Source organism: Sparus aurata, chromosome 14 (genome assembly GCF_900880675.1).
Source record: "Sparus aurata chromosome 14, fSpaAur1.1, whole genome shotgun sequence".
NCBI classification, from domain to species: Eukaryota; Metazoa; Chordata; class Actinopteri; order Spariformes; family Sparidae; genus Sparus; species Sparus aurata.
In genome coordinates, this window is record NC_044200.1 from 998541 (window position 1) to 1018472 (window position 19932).

Consider the following 19932-nt stretch of genomic DNA (forward strand, 5'->3'; position numbering starts at 1 on the left):
ACCCTCCCGGCTTCACTTTGTCCGGTCATTGTATGTATCTGTCAGCCTCTGTCTACGTCCATGCTCCCGTTCATGCGCCTGCTCCCGTCTGTTCCTTGTTCCCCATGGTATGTGTTTTTGGACTTGAGTTTTGCATTTTGCATTTGTTGATTTGAACTTTGCCTTTGATTTGTACTTAGTCCTTTTGTTTGTACTTTGTCTTGTTCTTGGTTGCTACTTTGCCTCTCGTCCCTGTTTTTTCTGCTTTTGGTTTTTGTCCTCAGCTTATATAAAGCTCGCTTTTTGTTTTTCCCCCAATCTTGCCTCCTGTTTAACTGCGTTTGGGTCTACCTCCTACCTATTTAGTTTTCCCCTTAATCAAACCTGACACCTTCATTGCTGGGAAAAGTGTGCATAACCAGAGGTAACCACACAGATACACACATGCACCTAGAGTACTTACAAACCCTCCCCAATTTTATCATATGAAAAATACCCATTATCAACCCATTCACAATATGATTTATTTTAAGATTTGTCTCATTATCTCATCTCTTATTTTCCTATTGATGATTTTGGGCATGTGCTCACACCTTGAATGAGTCCAACATTGGCACACTCAGTTGACTGAAATGATGTTAAAGGACACACACTAGCTATTCATGCATATGAGATCAAAAACTATGAGTAGGATTGAGCTACCTATACAGTTCAGAGATAAATGTCTCAGACAGTGTCAGCTGACATCACCATTCTACCACAGGGCTGGCTTATAGAGAGAAACAATTCACATACTCTTATCATTTTCTATTAGGACTTCATAGTATGTGAAACTTCATGCTGGACCATATGGACAGGCTTTAAGATATGCAATTACAGTGTGAATTGTCTTGTTTTTTCACTTCTTACTAACCTCAACTGTAGAGTTGCTGTGATGTCAAACATGTCTCTTTACATCTTGATGATTTGTTGTCCATGACATCTCTGTAGCAACAGAACAGTTATGGTGATAACAATGCACAACAATCTCACATTTTACCTTAATTATAAATAATGCAGTTCAAACAATTTGGGTATTAGTCTCGGACAATTATATTGCAATGGAGACTGCACTAGTTTTAAGTGACTGGTAGCATTACTCACAATCATCCATAGATATTTACTTTTTCATCAAGGTTATTTCAGACATCCAGTGAAAAGACAAACTGTACAAAAATGCCTGGTTCATGTGCTGTCCAAGATGGAAAGCAGTTTTCCCAGAGTCTGTCAGTCAGATACATAAATATTACTCATTCCATGTTGACTTTTTGTGGTGAGCAAACAACAGCTTTACTGATGACTGCCATTGTCAACAACAACAACATCGATAGCCATATTGCCCATGTCAATCCCCAAACATGGTCACAGTCATTTACTCTGTAGTCTGCATCATTCAAAACGGTGAATACAAATCATGTCCTTTAAACAGAATTGAACGTCTGTGGAGAGATGTTTTCACTGCGGTCACATGCTGGTTCTACACTATGCTGCACCAGCTGGAGGAAGATCATTCCTCGCATCCAAGCTCATCTAGGCACATTCAGAGAGGGCTGGGACAATCACCCTCTTTCCACAGAGAGGAATCTCACCCCAAACCAATTGTGGCACATGGGACTACGGCACAGCTCTGAGGAATACAATAATGGGGTAAGTATTTGTGAAGCACATTCATGATGCATGGAATGAGTCAAGAAAAGGAATTACTCCTTATGTTACAGGATTTGCACATCTCAGTGATTAACTGGCAGTGTAGTGGTCTCATACCCAGCGATCCTGACAGTGGTGTCCATGTCCCTGAGAGTAACTGTCCTCTTACACCTGAAGGCCTGGCTGAATTTTATGCTGCTGTGGACCCAATGGGACCCTCATCATCCATGGGAATGGACAAATATTTGGCTGCACTGGAATATATGCAGCGCAGAGGGCATGTGTAGAGTCATCTCAATTCACCTCATAAGTAGCACTTCAACTAAAATGCTCCCTCACAGCAGACTGAGACTATGCTGGGGTTCATCCTCTAACTTTGGGCCTAGTCAAACCTTTCCTCGTTTCCACAACTGACCTGGCTGCTGTGTCATTACTGCATTTAAAAACTTTTTTTTTTTTGGCTGTGGTTCAGGAGGTAGAGCAGTTGTCCTCCAATTGGAAGATTGGCAGTTTGATTTCCAGCTCCCCCAGTCCACATGTTGATGTGTCCTTGGGCAAGACACTTAACCCCAAATAGCTCCCGTTGCTGTGCCGTATTCTTATTCATGGTGTGTGAGTGAGAATGAATGGTTAGCTTCCCCCTGATGGGCAGGTTGGTACCTTGTGTGGTAGCTCCTTCCATCAGTGTATGAATGTGTGTGAATAGGTGAATGAAATATGTAGTGTAAAAGTGCTTTGAGTGGTCTGAATGACTTGAAAAGGGCTATTTAAGTACAGTCCATTTAACATTTATGGTTTAGTTCACGATCAGCATGTAGCAGTTGCAAGGACGCAGATTTCTTTAAGCTGCTGAATATGTGAAATGGGCTTCCTGAAGAGTGAAGATGTTGTCTCACTTGTAGCTCTGGTTGTTCTTCACAACTAATGCATCCATAAATTCACTGTCAACTTTCTGTTTTTTTCCTCTTTTGGTCCTTTGAATGTTTCTTTGTCTGAAGACCTTTTTGTTCCCCTATGTTTGATATTTCAGATTTCTGCTTTTGGATTCAGTTTCTGATAACCCTGACGAGAACTGTCCTTTCAAGCATGTGCTTTTATCACTGAGACAATTCTTTGAAACTCTCATAAATGATAAAACTTAACTTGAAAAAACAACACTGTAACCGAGTTGGTCCATCTCAGACTACACAGTGCACAGCATGAATAGATGCTCATGTAGAGACACATACCTCAACTGCTCTCCTTGGGTCAGAGAGCCAGACACTCTCTCCACACTGAAGCCCAGGCTTAAAACCTTCCTCTATGACAACTTTCAGTTAAGGCTGGCTCAGGTAGCCCTGAACCATTTTATAGCTATGCTGCCATAGGCTTAGACTGCTGGGGGACACAGCTAGGTTACATAGAGACTCTCACTCTCCTCTGTGTATTGCACATCTGCCTGTCCTGAGTGAAGGATCCCTCCTCGGGCACACACCCAGTGGTATCTCTATTTTTTTAAAACAAGTTTTTCCTCAGAGGATGTTGTTATTATGCTGTATGCTGTGCTAATCCATTTTAGACAAACTTTAAAGATGGACTATATAACAAACTTGTATTAAGAAAACACTGGTACACTGGACCAAAGTATGGATCTGCCAAAAAAAGCACAACATTTCCTGAGGAAACAGGGATTCACCTTGGGTCTGCAAAATGCAATGTTGTTGTACGGATGCTGAGGTGTTAACTAAAAGTCAAATGGAAACGTTTGTACTTAATTAATAATTAAATTGAACAACCAACATCTGAATAGACAGTCCTTGTGTTCTTTAGGCTTATAAGTGGTTTACACCTTGCAGTGAACCCTCTGTATTTGATTTTATAGTAGATTTGTATATTATAAGTCCTACCTCCTGGAAAGCATTCTTCATTTCACTGGATGTTATGATGGAGTTTTTCTTGACCATGGAGATCATTCTGTGACCATTCACTGCTGTGGTCTTCTGTGGACTTCCAGGCCTTTTTGTGTTTCCAAGTTCACCAGTGCTTAACCCACTTTTTCCACACATTATATCCGTTTTTCTTTTTCAGCCTAAGGATGGCCTTTTTAACCTGCATGGAGAGCTTCTTTTATAACATGTTGTGGGGTTGCAGCAAAAATTTCTAAATGCAAACAATACACCTTGAATAAACTCCAAACCTTTTATCTGATTAATTGATGATGAAATAACGAAGGAATTGCTTGCAACTGTCCATGAAATAGCTTTTGAGTCAGTTGTACAATTACTTTCGTTACATTTAAAATGAGGGTGGTGCACTTTAAGGAGCTGTAATTCCTACACCATTCCTCCAATGTAGATGTGGATACCCTCAAATTATAGCTTCAGTCCATAAGCATTACATAACTGCAATTTCAGACTATACATCTGAAATAGTGGTTTACACTGGCAGTGATCTACAATGTCTATAGAAACACAGGACACAGCGACTAGTGAGTCAAGTAATTTAGGTATTTAATTAACCAAGCTATAGCTATAGCTATAAATGAACAAAAGTAACTTTGTGAAACGTTAGTACAACAATGTGCCAGTGTGTTTTGCTCGAACAATGTGCCAGTGTGTCTTGTTACAACAGTATGTCAGAGTGTCTTGTTACAACAGTATGTCAGAGTGTCTTTTTCCAACAATGTGGCAGTGTGTCTTGTACACTTATTAATGAACCACAAACTTTAAATGAGCAATAGCAACTGGATGAAAGAAAAGCAGTAGAAGAGTATGTCTGTATGGTCTTAAACTAACTTGAGTTGTTCACAGCCGTCCAAATCCAGTGTCGCCTGTGGCAATGCAGGCGTTTAAGTGAGACCTAAATGAGTTGTAGCTGCTGTAACTGGCAGGCAAACAAAGGGTGCAGAAGCATGTCGATGATGCAGGATGTTCTGCTTGCACCACCTCCACTCTCCTATCAGCCATGGGTATCTCCCATCCAATCCAAAACTTGATAAGCTGCTTCATCTCATCTTGTGAAACTAAAAGTAAAAAGTCACATCAATAGTTGTATTAATTTATGAGTATTAGTGCATCAACAACAGTGGATAACAGCATGACTCAATAGGCAAATATGATACTTAGATAGCACAGATAGTGCTCACATTTCAGTTCATTAAATTCCCTACTCAATCATCCTCATAGATAACTGAACAATAAGTTTGTAAAAAAAAAAAAAGACATTCCAAGGGCAATATCAGTCCATGAGTCACCTGTTGTCACAAACTGGCGCAAGTATCCCATCACCTGACACTTGCTCTCAATGGAGACCCCATCGTCCTCATCTTCCAAATGTCCTTCATCGGGCCATAGCATCTGCTGCAGCAGGACCTGTTTGAAATAAATACAGTGGGAATGGACAGTATTCAGACCGTCTTAAATGTTTCACTATTTCTTATGGTGAAGCCTCATGTCAATAAAGATATCATTTTTTTCCTCATCAATCTACACTCAGTACCTCACAAGGACGGCCCAAACCGGGAATTTTAGAAATGTTCGCAAATTAATAAGAAAAAAGAAAGAAAACCTGAAATATCACATGAATATAAGTATTCAGACGCTTTACTGTCACACTCATGTAGCTCATTCAGGTGCTGTCCATTTCTTTTTTTCAGCTTTGAGATGGTTCTACACCTTCATCAGAGTCTGTGCTGTGTAGAATTAAATGCATTGGACATGATGTTGAAGGCACACACCTGTCTAAATAAGGCCTAAGGCCTCATAGTGCGTATTAGAGCAAAAATTTGATCAGTGAGGTCAAAAGAACTGCCCCAAGGGCTCAGAGACAGAGTTGTAGCAAAACACAGATCTGGACAAGGCTAGAAAAAAATTCTGCTGCATTTATTGTTTCTAAGAGCTCATTGTTCTCCATATGGAAGAAGTTTGGGTCAACCAGGACCGACAGCTGGAGGTCCAGCCAAACTGAACAGATTTTTTTTTGTATTTTGACATGAGGCTTCACCTTAGCAAATAGTGAAACCTTTAAGAGGGTCTGAATACCTTCAGTACCCATTGTATATCAAGCGGCTGTCATTTCAAGATATATTGTTGTCAAACTATTTTGCTGAATACCTCAGCACTGCATCCAGCTGCTGCCTGACGTGGAAACAAAGATGCCACTGCATCTGGACGAATTTCCAATAATGGCCAAATCGAAGAGTCCTTGAGCCCTCGCTTGAGCTGTTTTAGCTGGCGCATGTTTCGCCCAAGGACCTTCAAAATGTCTGAGGGACAACATTAAGGGACTTTCTCTTTTCAAGGTCATGTTTTTTATCTTTTAATTCACACTTCAACCATACCTATGCATTTCTGTGGTACTGAGCTCTAAAATAAATTACATTGTATCATTATTGTCTTATGATTAAGCTTAACAGTGTTCCGGATAGTTATTCTTAAATTAATTGACTGGATAGAGATTTTTCCAGTTATATAGATATCAAGAAATACTAGCATAACTTTAACTCTCAACTGAGCAAGTCCTTCCTGGACAGTGGACTGGACATTTATACTTACCGCATGCTGGAGGAGATTATGCAGGAGCCAGGTGCGGTTTCTTTCAGTTAACACAGGAAGGTCCCATGCCAGTGCCAAAGCATTCACAGCCTTAGCCTTTCATCCTTAGTGAGTACACTTAATGTTCTTTTCTTCTCCCCTTGTCCATTTCCAAGCTTCCGTATCGTAAAGAAAACATGGCAATCACATGACACATATTGCCACTTTAATGAGGAATAATGACTAGGGCCGGGACTCGATTAAAAAAATTAATCGAATTAATCAGAGGCTTTGTAATTAATTAATCGAAATTAATCGCATTTTAATCGCATATAAATATTTGACCTGAGAACAGTGAGAAGCAATTTTTTTCACATGGATTTTAGTATACCATTGAATAATGACTGAATACAGAAGCTAAAGCAACAAAACTTTGTTTGGGTTTTTTTTTTTCAAGACCAACAGACCAGTGCAATTTTTGCCATAAAATGTAGCAATAGCTTATTTAGGAATACATTTCAGAGATTCAGGTAGCCTATAGGTAGGTAGACCTTCTGTTAACTATAACACTTTCTTTTTTATGTAAAACACAATACTTTCAAGTACATTCAGAACATTGGAAACCCTGACTATTAGAAAACATCTATCTTCAGAGGCCATAACAGACTTTATCAACAGTTGATCTAAACAAATCAATTTCAGTCCAACTCTCTGTAAATAACCTTGGCCAAAACAATAAAAAGTTCAACATAAAGTGCCAGTTGCAACAACAACATAATAAATAGTTGCTTAGCATTTAGATGATATCTGAGGCTTGATATGCTTCGGTGATACGCAAAATCCTTCTTGCATAATTTGCACACAACCGTGCTCTTGTCTACGCTGCCATCCATCCGCTTTTTAAAACAAAATTTCCCATCCACGGGGCCAACCAAAGCGGTCTCATCTGCTTCTTCGTTCATTGTTGTTGTCTGAAGTCATGAACGCAGTGTTGGGCAAGCTACTCGAAAAAAGTAGTGAGCTAAGCTACAAGTTACTCTACATTAAATTAAGCTTCACTACACCAAAGCTACTCCCCAGAGAAATGTAGAAAGCTAAGCTACAGCAAAATGGCAAAAGTAGCTTAACTACATCAAAGCTATTTTTTTTTATATTGGAACAACTTCATTCCAAGTCAAAGCTATCTCAGTGATCAATAAAATTATAAATCAGACAGATAAGCAGGCAAAAATGTTATGTTCAATTGTTTATTAAACAATAATTTGTGCTTTTACTATTTTGTATATTTTATTATTCAACTATCAATGCACACTTAATTCTAACATCCATGGACAGACATTCACCTTGCTACCACAGCAATATCCACCTGGCTTACACTAATGGACAGTGTCCTACACTGTAGCATATTAACATAATTAAACAGCAAATATTATATTATAGTTGTAGTTTTCGTTAAGGTTCTCTAGTCTTCTAGTTTCATCTTTATAATTTACTAGTGCATTGCCCGTAGGAAGCATGTATTTCTATAGAAAAGTGGGAGGTTAAGTAGCTTTTTCATGGATGGCCAAATGAGGCTGTGTTTGAAGGTGGGACATCAGGGATATAATTGGCTGTTTTTGACTACTTTTGATTATACCATTATATGTCACCTTAAAAACTATTTACCTTGCCTCACTTGGTGTAATTATTTTTACCACAACCTCACATGTGTGACTGTACAGTTATTTTTTCATTTTTTATTAAAAAATCACAAAATAACATAAAATCAGAGTAGAAAAAGTTAGTTTTTTTACTGTGAAAACCACAAATATGTTTAATGGACCAATTGCATTAGTTATAATGCAAATACAAATTGTTGTTTGCTAAATTGGTGCATAAGTTTTTGAAATTTACAAAGCTATGTGTAACTATTTACATTTAAATGCAGGCAATGCCTCAGGCTCAGGGCTCAGCTCATTCCTGCCTGTTCCACATTCAGCCGTCTCCTCCTTGGTTTGCCTCACAACACGACTCCACTACTCACTAAACACACTACACCAAACACTACATAACACACTAACTATACACTCCAAACACGCTATATGTCACAAATCTCTCAACTCTCAAAACTCGCTACCTCTGTCGCTGTCTCCAACACATCACTGCTGCTGTCAATCATCCGCCAATGTCCCTCCCACATCTTCCTGTTCCTCAACAACCAAACTTGCTGCTTGGACACTTTCGTGACAAAAGCACATTTTTACTGTTTCTTCCTGCACCAGACATAAAGCAAACGTAACGGCAATGTTCGCGAAAAAGCGTGTTGGACATCATTTACCCTAAATCCGGTTTTGGACGTGCCGGTGCGCCCGCTCCGTCAACTCGGTAGGTAACGTTGGGCCGCGTGGGTCGGCTAGCGGCTAGCAGCTAGCTACACACCAACATCCACAGATTCCGATCCCACTTTGTTGACCGCGCATTTCCGGATCTCCTCAGACCCGAACAGACTCAGTCTGGACTTGTTTGATCTCATTATAATCCACAACAGTCAGTTTAGATGAACAGAACAGAACAGAATGGGACCGAACCGCCGGCAAAATCCCGGTCTAGCTTGCGCTGCTGCAGGTATAAATCCGCTTGTGACAAAAGCACATTTTTACTGTTTCTTCCTGCACCAGACACAAAGCAAACATAACGACAATGTTTGCGAAAAGGCGTGTTGGACATTATTTACCCTAAATCCGGTTTTGGACGTGCCAGTGCGTCCGCTCCGTCGACTCGGGCGGTGGGCCGTGTAGCTAGCCGCTGCAGGTATAAATCCACTTGTTTTTTAAGGTATGTCGTGGGCTTGAGCTCTGCAGTGATTGGCTCTGGTGCGCACGTGGCCACGGTGTGCAGTGGTTGGCTCTGGTGCCCACGTGACTGTGGTGGCTCCGGTGGACAATGCTTGCAGAATTTGTAAAGCATTTATGAAATTATTCACGCTATCATTGCAGTCCAAGCAAATGCTTATTGCACACCACTGAACCACGCAGCGGCCATGTTGAAAGTCTCAGGTCAGTCTGATCCTGATCCGCAGAGATATTTGAGGAACACACACACACACACACACACACACATACACACACACAGACAGACAGACAGAGGTTCCTTGTATTATAGATAGATATTTGATATTTGAGTTAGTCTATTTAGTTATTGTATATAATTCAGCCTTTAATTGTATTTGTTTCTTTTACCTACCTCATTGTTTTTGGATTTTGATTTATGTAAGTGGCTGTAACACTTTAATTTCCCTTTGAGATTAATAAAGTACTCTATCCATCAACCAGTGTCTCATATAACTGGCAGTTTCAAAAGTGGTATTTTTATTAAGCCCACTCTGTAGTAGTAGCTATATCTACATACATTTTAAGCTCATCATTTTGACTAATCACCATACTTTGGTTTTGTAGAAAATGCATTTTTGCTGTACCCTGTGCTGGTTAAAAATTACAAAAGTAATAATTCAGAGTAATGTAAACTTTCATATGTTTCTCTATTCTCTTATTTCCCCATCTCTTACCTCCTATATGTAACGTTACTGTATTTGTTTATTATTCAAGTTTGTCTTTTGCATCCCTCGGGATCAACTCGTCTCCTTCCTCCTCACCCTCTGCCATCTTTCCATCAAGTAACGTAACTCACTCAAGCTAACCTGTCTGTGCAGCAGACACGTTGTAGGAAAGGATTAGTCCGTGGTGTCACCGTCATACGGAAGTGCTTCTGTCGGCTCCACATACACGGCCATGTGTGGCGGTGGCATCACCGACTTATCCTTTCATTTCAGACCACGATAGAAAGCTCCGCTGCGCTGAACTTCAGAGGTGTTCATAAAAATGTAGCTTGTGTGGACGCTACCGCGCTACTTGGTCAATAAAAGAGCAAAGCTACTGAAAAGCTATTTCATTCAGAAAGTAGCGACGCTACCACCACGCTACTGAGAAATGTAGTTAAACTAGTGCCCAACACTGCATGAACGCTATGCATGAACGTTTGTTGGTGCTCCAGTATAATCGGTACCCCTGAAACTCATCCAGTTAGAAACGTTCAACGGTGCAAAAATTAGTGCGATTAAAATGCGTTAATTTTTTTAATGCGTTATTTTTGGTGTAATTAATTAATCGTAATTAACGCGTTAAAGTCCCAGCCCTAATAATGACACATTCAAACCCTTTTATACGCAAGTGTAAAAGCCTAAATTCAAAACTTAAAATATAAACGCTCACATCCGCCACAGCTAAATTAGCAAAAAATGCAGGACCAGACTACAGAAATCAAACAATAAAAACTGTCACGAATTAACTGTATTATGGTTGTATGGTGATACCAGTCTTATGGTCTCCCTGATGTCTATGTCTACCACATCTTCAAGGGTGATAGTGGCTGTCTGGGGTGGATTGTCTAACAGAACATGAAGCACTGCTGAGCTAAGGCTAACACCTGTCAGACGAGGGCCCCCATGAAGGAAAGAATGTCCTATCATTCTCCCTGCCATGACAAATATGTCATTCTGTGCTAACACTTAGGACTTGGAGGGGATTAGGTGGTCAGGTTGGCCTTCAAAGAGCACAGTGCCACATGCATTTCCTAAAGAGAAATAACACCACAGAGAACACAATATAAATGTGATGACTGTCTAGACAGATTTCTGTCATATGAGTTAGACAAGTGTCCCAATCTGTGACATACTGTTGCAAAAGTTTAATTTTTTCGATTCGAACTGGGGTCGGCTGCATACATGCGTACATGGCATGTGCTCCAACCACTCGACCACCTGCATGCCATGTCTATGCAAAAAGTTGTATACTTGAGATCAAAATGAAGACGGGTTCTGAAAAGGGTGGGGTCAGTACTTAGGAGTTACAATATCAACATGTTCATGGGAATTGCAGCTGATGTGATTCCATCATGCTTTGTTTTTGAAGGCTTTTTGACTTCATAACTATCCAATAGCTAATGTAGAAATGCATTTAGATGGTGACATCAAACATTTCTGTTGTATAACAGGTTTACTTGTGTTGTTGTCTTTTTTCTGTCTTGGTATGCTATGAATCAAATCTGGGATGGATAGTCCAAAAGTGTGTAGTAATAACATTATTTATGTTATCTTCTTTAATAGATATTCATATCTATATTTACTTGTCTTGACATATACATAACTTATCAAAATCAGTAGTGAAACCATGCTGCAACTTGTGCATGACCATGCTAAAGAAGTGGCGGTTTACTCCATCTCCAATGGCTACTTCTCCTGCAAACATAAAGGTTCAATGGTTGAATTCTGTCATGACTGTAGATTCATGCTCCATGTGTTATGATCAGTTATCATGATTTTGTCTTGTGTTTTCTTGTATCTAATTTCCATGTCTTTGTATCGTGTCGTGCTGTGTCTTTTATGTTTTGTTTTTCCATGCCCTCATGTGTCCTTAAAGTTCTCCTGTGTATTTTCCTATGTTTCTCCCTCTGTCTGTTGTATTGTTCCCTTCATGTTTTCTCATGTGCTCCTCCCCTTCATTACCACACCTGGCCTCCTCCCGCCTCTCTCTCCTCACCTGTTCCTCGTCTGTTCATCAGTGTCTGTGTATTTAGTCTGTGTGTTCCCTTCACTCCTTGTCCAGTCATTGTATTTGTCAGCCTCTGTCTGCGGCCTGTGCCTTTCTGTTCCTTGTTCCCCACGGTATGTGTTTTTGGATTTGAGTTTTGCATTTTGCATTTTTTGATTTGAACATTAGTTTTTTGTTTGCACTTTGTTCTGCTTTTTGGTTTTAATTTTGTCTTGTTCTTGGTTGCTACTTTGCCTCTCGTCCCCATTTTGTCTGCTTTTGATTTTTGTGCTCAGCTTTAAGGCGGGTACACACTACAGGATAATCGGGGCGATTTTTGTCCCGATTTCCCCCTTCCGATCAAAGTCAGCAAAGGCCCGATTATCTGATGTTCACAAAGGACATCGTGTCTGATTTTCCTGTGGTGTGGGGTGTGTTAAGAGTGATTTTGTCTGGTCAGATCCGCTCGGAAGGCGTCGGAAGGAGAGATCGTAAATAATGAACATGTTTAATATTTGCGACTAGAAATCCTGTAGTGTGTGGGGGTGTTCCGAGCGGAGCCGAGCGCGCACAGCGTGTGATGTCACGTGTACCGGACCAACAGCCAATCAAGACGTGAGCTGAGTCCGCTGTGTTTCACCGTCAGCCTTTTATTTACCTGTTGCCATGGTTACCCGCAGTACCGGGGGCCAGAGCGCACAGCGCTGCTCTCGAAGCTATCTGTAATACTTGTGACAATTTTTACTCATCTCCAACTCGTAATGAATACAGCCCACACTCTCGCCGTCTCCATGACTTTTTCAGCCAGTAATGGGCCTAAAACCATAGACATTCTATACGTAGACGCCTCATGACATGCTGGAACATAACCCAGCGTAGCCGCCATCTTGGTTGGGCTCCTCACTGTATGCTAGCACCAGAGTCAATCGGAATCAACGGAGAGTGAGCAACTATGCCCGTATTTTTTGCAGTTTACAGTTGCAATAACTGGCGCAGTATTGTTGGCAGACTGCGGGGGATTACCTTTCACAAATAAGTTTAAAAAAAAATAAAAATGTTTTTATAATTTTTGTGACAGCGCCCTGTATCATAACCAAAGCTCTGCCGTTTGTAACCGTGTGGAAAATCCGGTAAAAATTCGGGGAGCCATGATTATTGTAGTTGTGGATAGACCTTCCTCAGTAGAAATGCATGCGAGGGGGGTGCATTAGGGACCCATCCAAGATGGCGGCCGCGCTGATAGGTCAGCTCCAATAGGCAGCGTCAGTCTATGAGGCGTCTATGTATATTATGTCTATGCCTCAAACAACCACCACAGCATCTTCCGGTTCGTCCGCCATGTTTATTCACACTAAAGTCACGTTTGACCACGCGAGATTTGTAATATTGCGCGTGAAAAACCTGATACTCTGCCGAAGAATCGGTTAGTGTGTGGTGTGCACTACGGAGAACACCACACACTATAAGATCAGCAAAGAGAGATCTCGTGCGATCTGTCTTTTATCAAGTGTGTGTGTGGTCTCCTAATCTGTGAAGGTTTGAAAAATCCTGTAGTGTGCACCCGCCATTAAAATAAAGCTAGCTTTTTGTTTTTCCCCTGATCTTGCCTCCTGTTTAACTGCATTTGGGTCCACCTCCTTTATCCTTAGTCTTCCCATTTAAACCCTGACACAAATTCAAAAAGTGAAACAAATACATATATAGGTTCATGACACACTAAGTGGAATATTTCAAGTCTTGTTTTCTTTTATTTATTTTAATTGTAACGATTATGGCTTCACTCAATAAAGACCCCAATTCAATATCTCAAAGAAATTGAATATTACACAAGACAAATCAAAAAATGCAATTTTAATACGCAAATGTTGGATTTCTGTAAATTATGTCCGCCATCCATTATACTCACTTCAAATTGTAACATCATATCAAGCCCACAGTCTAAGATTTTGAGAACTCCTTATGGGTATTACAATACCTTGTAATTTAGCTTGAAATGGCCTTGCCCAGTCAGTGTTACAAGCCTTATAGAAGTTGAAGATACTGCCTTCTTGCTCCTCTACATCCTCTCTGACGTAAAATTTTATTTCAAGCGTAGGCTCTTCTTCTTTATTGTGCACACATTGCTCTGCAGCCTGCTCTGGGTCAACCATGCTTTTCCAGCCTGCAAAGGAATGTACAACAGGTGTGCAAAGTCACAATGGACAATAGTAACTTAGTGATACAAACAACCTCTACAGCCTTCTGTTTTCCTGTGCAGGATCTAACACAAGTTTGATTATGAGACTATAAATACAGAACAAGATGGATTACTACAAAGAGTTGTTGCTGTCATTGCATCCTTTGCCCGTCTCCCAGTGGTGCATAACATCATTTTAAATTTTTTTTTTTATGAAACTAAGCCAAAGTTAGGACGCTTCTGTTCCCAGTCACCATATTGTCATACTTTTTGTTATTTGCATTGTCCTCCGCCAGTAGCAGTGTAATGTCATCGACAATCTACAATGTTTGCCATTTGCTGGAACCAGAGAGTCAGAGTATGTGTCTAACAACACTATGTCTGTGAGCCCATTTAGTCCACCCATGTCTGTCACACATTCTTTAAAAATACATGCCCTAAATACTTGCTGTATAATATAATTGTAAAAAACAGATGAATACATAAATGCAAACCTAAATCTTTGTTAACAGGTGTAGATAATGGAATGTCCTCTGTGGGCAGGGCAGTTGAGGCGCCAGGTGTTGCATCAAATGAGGTAGAGGCACTACTGCAGCAGTGTTGTTTTTGGCAGCCATTTTAGATTTAGTCTTAGTCTTTTGGACTAAAATGCTTTTTAGTTTTAGTCAAATTTTAGTCACTTCTATATGTGATAGTTTTAGTCCTGTTCTAGTCCACGAAAACTCAAACAGGTTTTAGTCTAGTTTTAAGCAGTTTAAGTAAAAAAAAAACAAAAGAAGTATAGTCTTTTATCAAATTAAATTAGGTCAAAAAGATCTACAAGCTCACAATGAGTTGCAATGTTGTTGAGCTTGTAGATCTGCTATTTTCACAACTTATGTGTGACACTCTTGTATGATGAAGTAGGGCATCAATTCATGAAAAAACAGTTGAAATGTGCTGATTGTTATTCGATACCTTGTGGTTTTGTACACTTAAATTGTTCAATTTAAAAAAAAAAAAAAAAAAAAAAAGTGACAACGAATTTGTCTTCAAAATAAGAGCTTTACATTGCACCTTATTTGAGTTTAGAACTGGGGTCTTAGCGGTGGGCTTTTAATTTGAAAGAAGCGACCATTACTAGCTTGCTGCTACAACAGCAGTGAACAACGGAGACAGAGACCGAGGTCTCAGCGGCTGTCCAGTTACTACACGAACATTAAGCAGAGATGTCATAAGCTATGTCAACATTATCCATGATCACTGGACAGCTTAACACAAATAAAGAAGGAAACACAAGAATGCACACTAATTTAGAATGGTTTTGCACAGTGTTTAGCAGTTGCCATCCGCTGTCTTACCTTGCACTTTGGAAGTTGTTATGCAAGTCTTGGTTTTCACTATTATTCAAAGTAGAGATGCACTGATCAGGATTTTTGGGGCCGATCACCGAAAGCAGTATCTGCCGATCCCGATATTGCCGATCACCAATCACAGCGTCAAATCCATAAATTCTTATTGTCTTGTATAACTTTCATATATTGAATTAATGATTCTTCTTACACAACATTGACATTGTATTATTAAGTATAAAAATTAGGAGATGAGACCGTTTTATTGCAGGCTGAGGCAATGTGCAATATTTCACACTCTAGAGACTCTCTTAGAGACAACTTGGACTCAGCTTACATAGAGTAACTGTAGCTTACTAGTGGGAATGCATGCATTCAGGGTGGGAATTTTGTCATTTTAGGGGCAAGTCCATTTGGCCTTCAGTCTTTTTTTTCAGGGGCACCAAGGCCACATGACAGGGCACAAAGGCCACTGGGTAAAATGTGTTGATTTACCTTTCAGACTGATGCCATAACATCCTAATTTATAATAAGACATGGATTGTGTATTAAAACATTTTTTATACCAAAATCAAGTTAAAGTTACATTAGAAAGTAGTTTTTAAGTAGGGTTAGGGTGAGGTGGGTTTTGTGACACCTCACTGAATATTAGTGTTATTGAATATTTCTTCCAATAGAAATTCCCCAAAATTATGGCAAAGCACATTTTTTCCAAACAAAAAATTGTAGAATAACCAGCAGGAGACCACTGATGTGTGGAGTGATTTTGGTGACACTTCACTCTGAATAATAGTGAAGTTATTGAATTTTTTGTAGTTTCTCTTTTCGGTGTTGCACTTTGTAGACGGTCCCTGCGCCCTCGTCTCACAGCTGGCTGATCATACAGACCAGAGTGAATGTCCAGACGCTCGTTTTGATTAACATACGGTTGTAGCTCGTTGTCTACCTTACTACGGTAGAAAAGAGCAGTCGTTTGTGTTTTAACAAGGTTTCACTAATGAGTTATTGATCCGGGAAGTTCGAATCTGTGAATATATTTCCAACTTTACCGGACTAAATCATACCACATAAGTCAGTTACGTATCATGTCAAAACCGACTGCGCTCGCTTTCGCACCTGTACTGTAAGTTTCGTACTTCTGTTTTGAGACGCTGCTGCTGTTTGAGAGGCTTTCACGTGAGATCATCGTGATGATGAGACTTCACCTGCGCGAACCGTTACTGTGAGTGACTACTCTGCACTCAGGTGGCTGTAATTAAAGGCAAGCTCGGTACGCTGACCGGGCCAGGGGCTCAGAGGCCACTGTGGCCGTATGATTATTATTTTTTTTTTTTTCCACGGGTCATCAAGGCCAAAGTGCGGGGCAACGGCGGCCATGAAATTCCCTCCCTGCATGCAGTTAATGCACTGTCTTTATACTTAAACGTCATCTGATCGGCCTGATGTGATCTATTTTGAGAATTATCGGCCGATTGCGATCGGTTGCCGATCGATCGGTGCATCTCTAATTCAAAGTCTAATTAAACTCAAGAAATATATCACCCGACTCTCTGTACAAGTTTTAAGTTTACCATTCACCAGTATTAATTAATAAATCCTATCAGCTATACCTTTCTCCACAAGTGCTGGCGTGGTACTCAGTGACTGATGTGGGGATCTGGGGCCGTATTTATCAAGCGTCTTACAGTGCCATTTTACACTTAAGTCCTGAGAATTTGTGAAATTTTGTCCTACTTTCAAACTTAAGAATAAAAGCTATTTATCAACTTTCTTAAGTCTAAGAATCACTCCTACTCTCCCAGATATATAAGAGACCTCCAGAGGTGTCCTAAGTGGTTAGGAGCTGCCAGCAGGGGATGGCACTGAGGCGAGATTGATGCCCGTTGCCTCACACGAAGTGCTTGGGCCTGGCTGCACCGCGTCAAAGCACAGGGAGAGTGCGCGTCAGAGATGCCCGGGGACATAGGAGACTCTCTTGATGCATCTCAATCCAAACTGAAACATAAAGAATATGGCTGAAATCAGGGCCGTAACCAGGGTTATGAAACTACTGAGGTACAAACCATGCGAGCGCGCAAAGCACGCAAGCAAAACAAATTTGAGCACTTATTTATGAATAAAAAGTAAAATAAATAGTGTTTTAAACTGTGCAATTACACAAATACACAATCACATAAAGTTGTTGACTGGATTTTTATAACTTTTGGCACTCTCAGACACTGTATATATTATTGACCTTTTGGAGGGCTGGCTGGATCCTGTCTCCAGAGGGTTCAACTCACTGAAAGTACATGAAATATAGAAAATAATATATAGAAAAATATTAACACTGTTGTTTTTGCTCCTCTTTTTTATGATCTGAACTCAAAGATCTAAAACATTTTCTATATATACAAAAGACCTATTTCTCTCAACTTTTTGTTCACAAATCTGTCTAAATCTGTGTTGGTGAGCCCCCCACCCCCCACTCCGAACGGATAGACGGACGCAATCAGAAAGGAAACGGAGGCTGCAAATTGATCCTTTTTTCCTTTTGGGGTCAAACGGATCATGTGCATAATTAACTGCAAAACAAGCAAATACGCTTCTTGCCTGTCTAGCCTCTACCTGGTCTTTTAACTAAACTTAACCAACTCCTTTCTTCATTGCCTAAACCCAACCAAAGCACCGAGCAAAGAAATTACATGTTTTTCTCCACCGGTCTGCTGTCAGCAGGAGCGGCGGCTGCAGCAGGCTCGCGCCCGTTTGGGCTCCAGCCGGGTTCAGCCGCGCTCGAGCGCAGCGGGGAGAGAAAAAAAGTGTATTTGGTTTACTCTGTGAAGTGGAGATCTCCCCCAACGGAGTGGAGAAGAGAGCAAGTGGGACAGATCTGCCCAGTCCCCAGGGCCGCCTTAACCTAATGTTAGGCCCCGGGGCTGAGAGGTTTTGTAGGCCCCCCATCCCCTCGATTTATAGAGTCTCATTTTAAAAAAGCGTAATATCTAGGTAATCTACATCACAAAATGCAGTAGTTTCTTTCGAGACATACAACAGTGAATTTTCCCTCTTTGAGCCAGAAAACACCATAATATTGTTATTAACATATGACTGAGCCCACTTGAGTAGAAACACAATACACTTTATTTAAGAACCACACACAGCAACTTATGGTGATAATAAAACCAAAATGTGTGCAAATATGATTTCAAACAATATTATGAAAAACATCACCAACCATCACCTGTCTGCACAAACACTGATAATAACTAATAACAGCATAAGCGAAGAACAGCAACAGATCAAAGTTAGTGACCTGTTCTCCGGCCTCAGTGGGCCTGTGAACCAATCACATGCACCTGTACAGACACACTCCATTCAGCCCCATGGATAGCAACATGGCCTAATGCCAGGTGCCAAAAAGATGAAACTGAGCAACATTTACAGGAGGTTTGCAGTATAATCTAAAAACATAATTTAATTTGCGGAAACAGAAATATATTCTGTGCTCAATAAATGTATTTGCATGTTTGCTTTTATGCATTTTAAGGTGCAATAATAACCCCTGCACTCTCACAGACTCTTGCTGGCTGCGCTGCAGACCGCTCACTCTTGCTCTCAATCTCTCCTTCTGTGCGCTCAACTTCGCCTGCACACTGGCTCAAGTTAGCACTACGTTAACAACAGCTAATCCGAATTTAGCGTCTGATCTCCAAGTCGTTTGTCTTTCAGCTCCTGCGGCAGATGCTTTCTGAGCCGCGCGTGGCCTTCATTTACGCAGCGCACTCGTGCCGCTCCTTTTGCGGATGAACGCAGGCTGAAGGAGTAATCACACACGCCGAGGAGTCCGTGAAAGGAGACATACGAGAACCGTGTGTTCTGGCCGAGTACGGGGTCGAGGTATGCGGTGTCCAGGTGGAAGGGCAGTACGCATCCTTGTTGTGCGCTCCGGTGTGGAGAAGTCATGGAGAGCAAGCGTGGACATATGAAACAGGCTCCACTAACGCCTCTCTATTAATAAAAAAGGATAGAACATGTTTGCATGGGGTGTGATCCATCATGTTAGCATCTTTACTTTGACAGGACTCCATTTTCGCCCAATAAGCGCGCACTTTTGCATCAGTATTGTTTCCCCTGCGGCCCGGGTCACTGTTACATGGGTCATTTGACTCGTCTCCCCCTGACTGCTTTGCAGCCTGGTCCTTTCTCTGGGGCCCGTGTGCTTCCCCCTCGTCCTGCCCTCCACTGCTGCGGGCGGTCCCCTGCTCCTCTCCAGCTACATCCACCTGCGGGGCCTGCGCATCCCCCGCTCCCTCCGGTGTATGAGATAGCGAGCTTCCCCTGGTGCTGGGTCCATCTTCAGCAGCAGCTGGTTTAAAAAAGCATTGGGATGCTCTTCAGTAATTATTTTTCGCCCAACTCTTTCTTAGTTTTTTTTTCTTTTCTGGGCACCACTCTCAAACGTCCTCCCCGACATTTTCCACTAAATGTCAATCAATCATAGAGGGACACACCCCAAAACTAACTATAGACATTCTGATAGGTCAGCCCACGGGCCATAGGGCCACGTGGGTAACTCCTAATTTGGATCAATCAGCAGCCACGTAAGGTGCGATTAGAGTGATTGACAGAAAACCTGACAAGTTACAAAACAATATGATTTTTTCAAGCCCATTGTGAACCTGAACTTGGGAGGCCCCTGAACGCGT

General features: G+C 41.0%; 1 long non-coding RNA gene across 1 annotated transcript; it reads right to left on the minus strand.

The window, feature by feature from the left end:
* Positions 1-212: 212 nt before the first annotated feature.
* Positions 213-6478, minus strand: LOC115595721 (uncharacterized). Its single transcript, XR_003986764.1, has 3 exons — positions 5757-6478; positions 4898-5015; positions 213-4666 (listed from the first exon to the last, which is right to left on the minus strand). It is a non-coding gene; the product is annotated as an uncharacterized LOC115595721 (long non-coding RNA).
* Positions 6479-19932: the final 13454 nt, after the last annotated feature.